We start from the raw sequence: 9,179 nt of genomic DNA, 5'->3' as shown, positions 1-9,179 counted from the left end.
TATCCAACATGAGCTGAGTTTATTGAAAGATAACCTGTTCTTTCTAGGTCACACTGTACCTGACCTCTACAGCAGGGTTCATCTGTCAGCAGTGGTCAAGCTTCTCGACTGTTCATCTACTTGCTTCCTCAGCTGGGCTGCTTCTGTGACAAAATACTCTTCATAACCAGTCTTAGAATTAGGTCTGTTGCCAGTGAAGGATTATAATTCCCTGACCCTGAAAAAGTTGAAGCCATGAGCTGTGACAATAGGGCGATTAAAAGCTTTATGTTGTCGGAGGGAAATATGATTTTATTTTACTGAGTGAGCTATCTTCAAGGATTTACCTTCTGTGCTTTATTTTTAAAAAAGTCATGTTAGGATATTGCTGGTACTGAAAAATGGAAGAAACTCTTTGACTGTGGATAATGTACAATATCACCACCAGATGGCAGTGTGAAGAAAACCTTCACGCATTGGTGGCCACTCCATGTGTGCTGCAGGCATCCTTGATAGCAAAAGTTATTGTAATAGTATTATTTCCAGCTTGCAGGATCTGGCTGACACACAATTTAAGAACTCCCTTTAGCAGAGTGTCTGTCCTCCCAGCAAGGGCTGGATACAAGCAGAACTGTGGGCATAGAAATCATAGTACGGTCTGCAATATATATTTTTTTTGTTACATTTGTACCCCGCACTTTCCCACTCATGGCAGGCTCAATGCGCGGCTTACATGGGGCAATGGAGGCTTAAGTGGACTTGCCCAGAGTCACAAGGAGCTGCCTGTGCCTGAAGTGGGAATTGAACTCAGTTCCTCAGGACCAAAGTCCACCACCCTAACCACTAGGCCACTCCTCCACTGTTGCTACTATTTGAGATTCTACATGGAATGTTGCTATTCCACTAGCAACATTCCATGTAGAAGTCGGCCCTTGCAGATCACCAATGTGGCCACGCAGGCTTCTGCTTCTGCAGGACCTCAGACTCACAGAAGCCTGTGCAGCCTTCAACATGGAATGTTGCTAGTGGAATAGCAACATTCCATGTAGAATCTCCAATAGTATCTATTTTATTTTTGTTACATTTGTACCCTGCGCTTTCCCACTCATGGCAGGCTCAATGCGGCTTACATGGGGCAATGGAGGGTTAAGTGACTTGCCCAGAGTCACAAGGAGCTGCCTGTGCCGGGAATCGAACTCAGTTCCTCAGGACCAAAGTCCACCACCCTAACCACTAGGCCACTCCTCCACAATAAGTACCTTCAGCTCCTCTCACTTCCCTTTCTCCTTCCCCATCAACGTTTTCTCCCTGCATCTGAAATTAAATGTTATTCTCATTTGCTCAGGTCACGTGATCTTGCCTTTAATAATGAAGCAGCAGTAACACACAGCCTGGCTATTTGTCTATGACCATGAAACAGCATGAAATTTCAGGCATGAGCCATAAGCAGCCTATTTCATAAATAACTTATACTAAGTGTGAAAAAAAAGCCTCATCCATGCAATGAACTCAATTTGTAAAGAGGAATCTGGCAGTGATTACACAGCACTGTACTGTTAACAGTGGCTGAGTTCCTAAAACCTCTATTTAAATGCAAATTGAGTCCTCCCACGAGAAAACTACTGAAAAATTGAAACCAGTTCACAAAGAATGAATTTGTTAAATTTCATATAAATTCTCAAAGTGCAAAATTTCATCCCTCCAATCTCTTTTTCACCTCCGAAATGTCCCCCTTCCTCGCAGCCTTCGAGTCTGGCCATGAGCTGGCTTTTCACTTTTCTCATCCTTACATCAGCTGGCTTGAACATTTGTGCTGCACCATGAGTCTCTCACTTTCACCATCAGACGTGGTCTCTGCATGATTGGTGAAGGCTGCTAAATTTGATTAATACCAGTTTAAGCCAGTTTAATACCAGTGCATTGTACTGGCCTATTGGAGAGAGTCTGCAATTGGATCCCTCATCCCTGGACAACTTTCTTCCTATGGCTAATCTTCCTTTTGTGGCCAAATTGAATGAAAAGACCTTGGTCCAACGGCTATCTCCGTTTTATGCATCCAACAATGCTTTTTACTCAAGATCATCGGGATTTAAGGACTGAATTAGCAGTCATGGCCATGTTAAGCATATAGACAAAGGAAAAATGATCCTCAATCCAACTTGATCTCAGCTCAACCTTCAACCGATCATGAGTTGGACATCAGCCTGATTCTTTAGTATCCCATCTGGGACAGCCCACTCCACAGCTTATTAACTATCCTTTGGAGTTCCCCAGGGTTCGATCCAGGTGCCACTCTTACTAGCATCTTTATTGTACTTCTTGCTACTCTAGCCCACGATCTGAAATTACATGTATTTACTTTTGCTCGTGACATCCAACTCCTAATAACTATTGATTCCTGGGACCTTGCATTCCAGGACAAAGTGGCCCATGGCTTAACATATATTACTACTACTACTACTACTACTATTTAACATTTCTATAGCGCTACAAGGCGTACGCAGCACTGCACAAACATAGAAGAAAGACAGTCCCTGCTCAAAGAGCTATGTAATAAAAGTGAGCCAAGTATAGGACAATCAAGCCATTGTGACATCACTGATGAGGTTGGCTCTTATTGGTGGCCTGAGGCATTATGACATCACAATATTAGCTCTGGTTACAAGAGACTACTACTACTACTACTACTACTACTATTTAGCATTTCTATAGCGCTACAAGGCGTACGCAGCGCTGCACAAACATAGAAGAAAGACAGTCCCTGCTCAAAGAGCTATGTAATAAAAGTGAGCCAAGTATAGGACAATCAAGCCATTGTGACATCACTGATGAGGTTGGCTCTTATTGGTGGCCTGAGGCATTATGACATCACAATATTAGCTCTGGTTACAAGAGACTACTACTACTACTACTACTACTACTATTTAGCATTTCTATAGCGCTACAAGGCGTACGCAGCGCTGCACAAACATAGAAGAAAGACAGTCCCTGCTCAAAGAGCTATGTAATAAAAGTGAGCCAAGTATAGGACAATCAAGCCATTGTGACATCACTGATGAGGTTGGCTCTTATTGGTGGACTGAGGCATTATGACATCACAATATCACCTCTGATTACAAGAGACTACTACTACTACTATTTAGCATTTCTATAGCGCTACAAGGCGTACACAGTGCTGCACAAACATAGAAGAAAGACAGTCCCTGCTCAAAGAGCTTACAATCTAATAGACAAAAATAAATAAAGTAAGCAAATCAAATCAATTAATGTGTACAGGAAGGAGGAGAGGAGGGTAGGTGGAGGCGAGTGGTTACAAGTGGTTACGAGTCTACTACTACTACTACTATTTAGCATTTCTATGGCGCTACAAGGCGTACGCAGCGCTGCACAAACATAGAAGAAAGACAGTTCCTGCTCAAAGAGCTTACAATCTAATAGACAAAAAATAAATAAAGTAAGCAAATCAAATCAATTAATGTGTACAGGAAGGAGGAGAGGAGGGTAGGTGGAGGCGAGTGGTTACAAGTGGTTACGAGTCTACTACTACTACTACTATTTAGCATTTCTATGGCGCTACAAGGCGTACGCAGCACTGCACAAACATAGAAGAAAGACAGTCCCTGCTCAAAGAGCTTACAATCTAATAGACAAAAAAATAAATAAAGTAAGCAAATCAAATCAATTAATGTGTACGGGAAGGAGGAGAGGAGGGTAGGTGGAGGCGAGTGGTTACAAGTGGTTACGAGTCAAAAGCAATGTTAAAGAGGTGGGCTTTCAGTCTAGATTTAAAGGTGGCCAAGGATGGGGCAAGACGTAGGGGCTCAGGAAGTTTATTTCAGGCGTAGGGTGCAGCGAGACAGAAGGCCACATGACTTAGTTAATCAAAGCCAAAGCAGAACCCTTCAAAGCCAAGTGGCTGCCAGGCCACTATTGCAGGCTCTAGGACCCTCATCAATGATGCCCTCTGTTCTTTGGGAGTATGGTTTGATTGTGATGTATGTTTTGGTCAGGGCTTTTTTTTTGAGGGGGTATTGGGGGTACTGAGTACCGGCACCTTTTCCACTGTCTACTAAACTTGACCCATGGTTCTCGTATTTTAATGCTCAGGTTCTACATACAAATTCTGCCTTGTCATAGATTCTACGACTGGTTGCAGGGGTCCTGGCTATTGTAGGGAGGGTCCCTCAATGATCACTGCAACCCTGAAAGGTGGCCTGGCATTTGAGTACCGGCACCTCTTTTGCTAGACAAAATGCACTGGTTTTGGTTTACATATATCCCATAGAGCCTGGTCTTCCTTTTTTACCCTCAGGAAAATCCACTCTTTACTTCCCAGCTCTCTCAGACACAACAGGTCTTAGTCACTAACAAGCTTGACCTCTGTAATTCCTTTCTTGTAGACTCCAATCATAGCAGCCAGGTCTGTGGGTGCTGAGCAGTCCCAGTACTGAGCAAGATCCTTCATTGTGTCCAGAGAGGAATAATTTGTGTTCTGTTTGCCTGCTGCCTGCCACTCACCCTCCCCCCCCCCTCCCCCCCCAATAATTTAGAAATATTGGCATCTATGCATACAAAATGCAGTGGTCAAATTGATTGCACAAAACAGAGAGGCTGTCTAGATCTGCAACAAAAACAGATGCAACACACAGCAGGTCCAGAAGTGATCTCAATATAAATCGCTTTATTAAATCATCACCTGACGTGGTCCACTTTGGCCCACTCATGGGCTGCTTCAGGTCTATTATAAAATTGTCGGAATCTAAACAAACTGTCCCAAAACAAATGCAGAAATATACTTGACAAAGCGTTGCTGATAGCAACATCTTCACAAACTCCTCTTCAAATTAAAGGGTCAAAGGATCATGGATTTGATAAACCAGCTTATTTCCGATCTGACGAAGAAGGGCAACCTTCGAAAGCTAATCAAGAAATGTATTAAGTTATGTCCAATAAAAAAGGTATCATCTTATTTTCTTTTCCATGTTTTATTTTGTTTGATTTCTATAGATTCTACATGGAATGTTGCTATTCCACTAGCAACATTCCATGTAGAAGTCGGCCCTTGCAGATCACCAATGTGGCCGCGCAGGCTTCTGCTTCTGTGAGTCTGATGTCCTGCACGTACGTGCAGGACGTCAGACTCACAGAAACAGAAGCCTGCGCAGCCTTCTACATGGAATGTTGCTAGTGGAATAGCAACATTCCATCTAGAATCTCCACTAGTAGCAACATTCTATGTAGAATCTCCAATAGTAGCAACATTCCATCTAGAATCTCCAATGGTATCTATTTTACTGTCATAGTAATGCTTGAATGTTTTCACTTATATACACTGTCATCTACCACATTTGCTTATTTCCGATCTGAGGAAGAAGGGCGACCTTCGAAAGCTAATCAAGAAATGTATTAAGTTATGTCCAATAAAAAAGGGATCATCTTATTTTCTTTTCCATGTTTTATTTTGATTGATTTCTGTGGATACAACCAAAGTGGGTTTACAGAGCACTTTGGATGGAACAGCACTGGCTCCATATCATATAAGGTAGAGATTTATTTTATTTATTTATTAGGATTTATTTACCGCCTTTTTGAAGGAATTCACTCAAGGCGGTGTACAGTAAGAATAAATTGAACATGAGCAAAAGACAATTACAGCAGTAAATATAGTCAAATAACAATACAAAGTATGGCTTAGTATAATACTTACAATGTCAACACAAAATGTAATACAACATTTTAATTGACAGTTTAGGGTATAAGCAAATATGGAACATATAGAGGGTCTTTTAGTAAAGCTTAGCTCGAGTTATCTGCAGCAGGGCCCATAGGAATAAAATGGACCCTGCTGCAAATAACTCAAGCTAAGCTTTAGTAAAAGACCCCCATAGATAGGTAAGAGAGTAACAGGAGTTAGAATATAAGGTGACTAAAGAAAGGTGCCCATGAGGTTAGAGAGATGGTTAAATATCTCAGCGAGGGTCTGCTGAACCAAAAGTAGTAAAATCTACGCTCGACCACCTACATTTCCGAAAAGTACTAAAAACAAACCTGTTCAGAAAGGCATACCCCCACCGACCCAACATAAAAACCTGGGTACCTGCGACGCAACGAAACCAAAGACCGTAATGGACATATCCTAACTCTTTCTCTCTAAGTTCCCCCAATGTATTTACTATACATGAACCTTATTCTACCACAATATCACCTTGTATTTGTTCATACCGGAAATGGCAGACGCCGTTATGGTACTATGTAAGCTACGTTTAGCCTGCAAATAGGTGGGAAAATGTGGGATACAAATGTAACAAATAAAAACCAGCATACCTGCTGCACAGGCTGAGATCTCTACCTGCATTCTCTTCTGATTCCTCACCAGCCTCATTGGACCCTAAATCGTAAGCATCACATGTGATTCCTGAAGAAAACAGAAACAGCTGTTGGGTGGACTCCCTGAAGAAGAGATTAATAAATACTAAGTTACAAACATAGAAAATTTATGTAGAAGACCTGTTGAGCCAGGCTTTCCCCTAGACTCCTTGTAGAGATTTCTTATTAATATTCTGTCTGCTCCCAGCTCTTGTAGCCATGAGTTCCTTCCCAATCATTCACCTTTAGTCTAGGTTCATCTCACATTAGGTTCCAAAGGGGATCTTAGAAATATAGAGCATTAGGGAAGATAAGGAGAACAGGGGCCTCTTCAGGCTGAGCATCTAGTTCAGCACTAAGGACAGAGACTAACCAATTTACTCATGAGCATTTTGGACTCAGGTGTATGTCCCAAGAAATTGGTTAGCCCAGTGGTTCCCAAACCTGGTCCTGGAGACACCCCAGTCCAGCCAGTCAGGATTTCAGTATATTTACAATAAGTACATAAGTAATGCCATACTGGGAAAAGACCAAGGGTCCATCGAGTCCAGCATCTTGTCCACGACAGCGGCCAATCCAGGCCAAGGGCACCTGGCAAGCTTCCCAAACTTACAAACATTCTATACATGTTATTCCTGGGATTTTGGATTTTTCCAAGTCCGTTTAGTAGCGGTTTATGGACTTGTCCTTTAGGAAACCGTCCAACCCCTTTTTAAACTCTGCTAAGCTAACCGCCTTCACCACATTTTCCGACAATGAATTCCAGAGTTTAATTACACGTTGGGTGAAGAAAAATTTTCTCAGATTTGTTTTAAATTTACTACACTGTAGTTTAATCGCATGCCCCCTAGTCCTAATATTTTTGGAAAGCATGAACAGACGCTTCACATCCACCTGTTCCACTCCACTTATTATTTTATATACCTCTATCATGTCTCCCCTCAGCCGTCTCTTCTCTAAGCTGAATAGCCCTAGCCTCCTTAGTCTTTCATCATAGGGAAGTCGTCCCATCCCCGCTATCATTTTAGTCGCCCTTCGCTGCACCTTTTCCAATTCTACTATATCTTTCTTGAGATGTGGCGACCAGAATTGAACACAATACTCAAGGTGCGGTCTCATGAATATTCATGAGAAAGATTTGCACACAGTGGAGGCAGTGCAAGCAAATCTCTTATGAATATTCATTGTGGGCATCCTGAAAAGCTGACTGGCTGGGGTTCCTCTAGGACCAGGTTTGGGGACCACGATTCTACCAGCCTCTGTGACAGTTTTCTACTGCAAGCTAACACGGTGTCCCTCCCCCCAACTGTTCATCTATCTCTACAATCTCTTCCTCCAAAGATCCATGCTGTAATTCCGATACTGTCTTTGTCTCTCTCACCTCCACTGGGAGGCTCTTCCACACTCCATTAGATTAAGTCTGTCCCTTTCACCTTCATCCTAAGATCTCCTTCCAGAGCCTCCTTTCTGTCTCCTGTGCATTTATACCTTAGACATATCTTTGCCATATCTCCTCTGTTCCACCTTTCTTTCAGGGTACAGTATTTAGATCTTTAAGTCTGGCCAGGTATCTCCTATCACCCAAGATGTGTTGCTTTGTTACCCAATAAAGGCGAGATATAAATAATAAGCTGTAAACTATTATTCTTCTGCATAGTGTGTAATTCATATCTTTTATGTGATCAGCCTTATTATATCTTACCAAGGAAAAAAGCTAAATATCCAAATGACGAAAAAAAGGAGATCTGGGAATACAACCAAAAGGTGGCGCAAGAGAGCCAACCCACAGCAAGCTGTGATTTTGAGCTTGTGGCAGGGACGTGTCTCCTTTTAATGTCACACTATCAAAAGACACCAAGGACAGTAGCTGGTTACATTTTGCTGCTTGGGTGTCTTCCTTCTCTGCTTTGCACATCCCCTTGTGAAGAGTTTACTCAGGCCCCCCCAGACTCTAGCCATGGGGGCTAGGGAACCCTTCAACAGTCCTGGTCTGGTCCCCAAGATGCCACAGGCCACCCTGGACCACTGGATAACTTGAAGCCAGTCCTGCTTTTCCAGCTTTGCATTCTGCTGTCCTGTGAAGAATGCAAATAAATCCTTACTACAGACTAGGTCTGCTCCAGATTCCAGCTTTTCCTATGAAATAGGACTCGGAGTCATGGGGGTGGGGGGGACCATTTTTCACTGACAAGAGAAATAGTCCCAGGAGACAAAAGATTGGACCGGGCTTTCAGAGCTGCCCCTGTCTCCCTTTCCCTCCAGGTCTCGTGACCATTGGGGACTCCCCCTCCCTTCTAAGGAGCAGAGGGGGATCCCCAGAATCGGGAGGGGGAGGGGATGCGGAGGGGGGGGAGGGGTTCAGCCTGCTCGTAGCTGCCTTTTTCCTCCCTCTGGAGGAGGCTCTGTTTAGACTTGTCGGCGCTGAATTTTCAGGTCGCTGCAAATGAAGGTTGAGAACAGCTGGATGGGCTAGAGGTGAGTAGAGCAGACCTGCCTTGTAACCTAACCCCCCCCCCCCCCGAGACCCTCTTCCGGATGTCCAAGAGGAGCCTTTCATTCAACCTCCCAGAGGAAGCCCACCTGCCAGACCCTGAGATTCCCTGAGACCACCAAGCAGGGATCAGCCGTCTGAAGGGTGGGGGGGGGGCTCCACTTGCATATTCTGCTGATTGCATTTAAAGCCCTCAACCGAGGGACTCGGAAGGGACTCGGAGGTGAGACTTAGCCTGTGGGCAGAGCCCCCCCCCCCCCCCCCCCCCCCCCCCCGTTCACTCTTCCCCCGGTACAGATGATGGTTATTTTATGAGGCAACAATGAAAGAAGAATCTGGCATG

This window comes from Microcaecilia unicolor, chromosome 12, assembly GCF_901765095.1.
Source record: "Microcaecilia unicolor chromosome 12, aMicUni1.1, whole genome shotgun sequence".
Lineage (NCBI taxonomy): Eukaryota > Metazoa > Chordata > Amphibia > Gymnophiona > Siphonopidae > Microcaecilia > Microcaecilia unicolor.
This window is presented reverse-complemented; position numbering follows the sequence as displayed.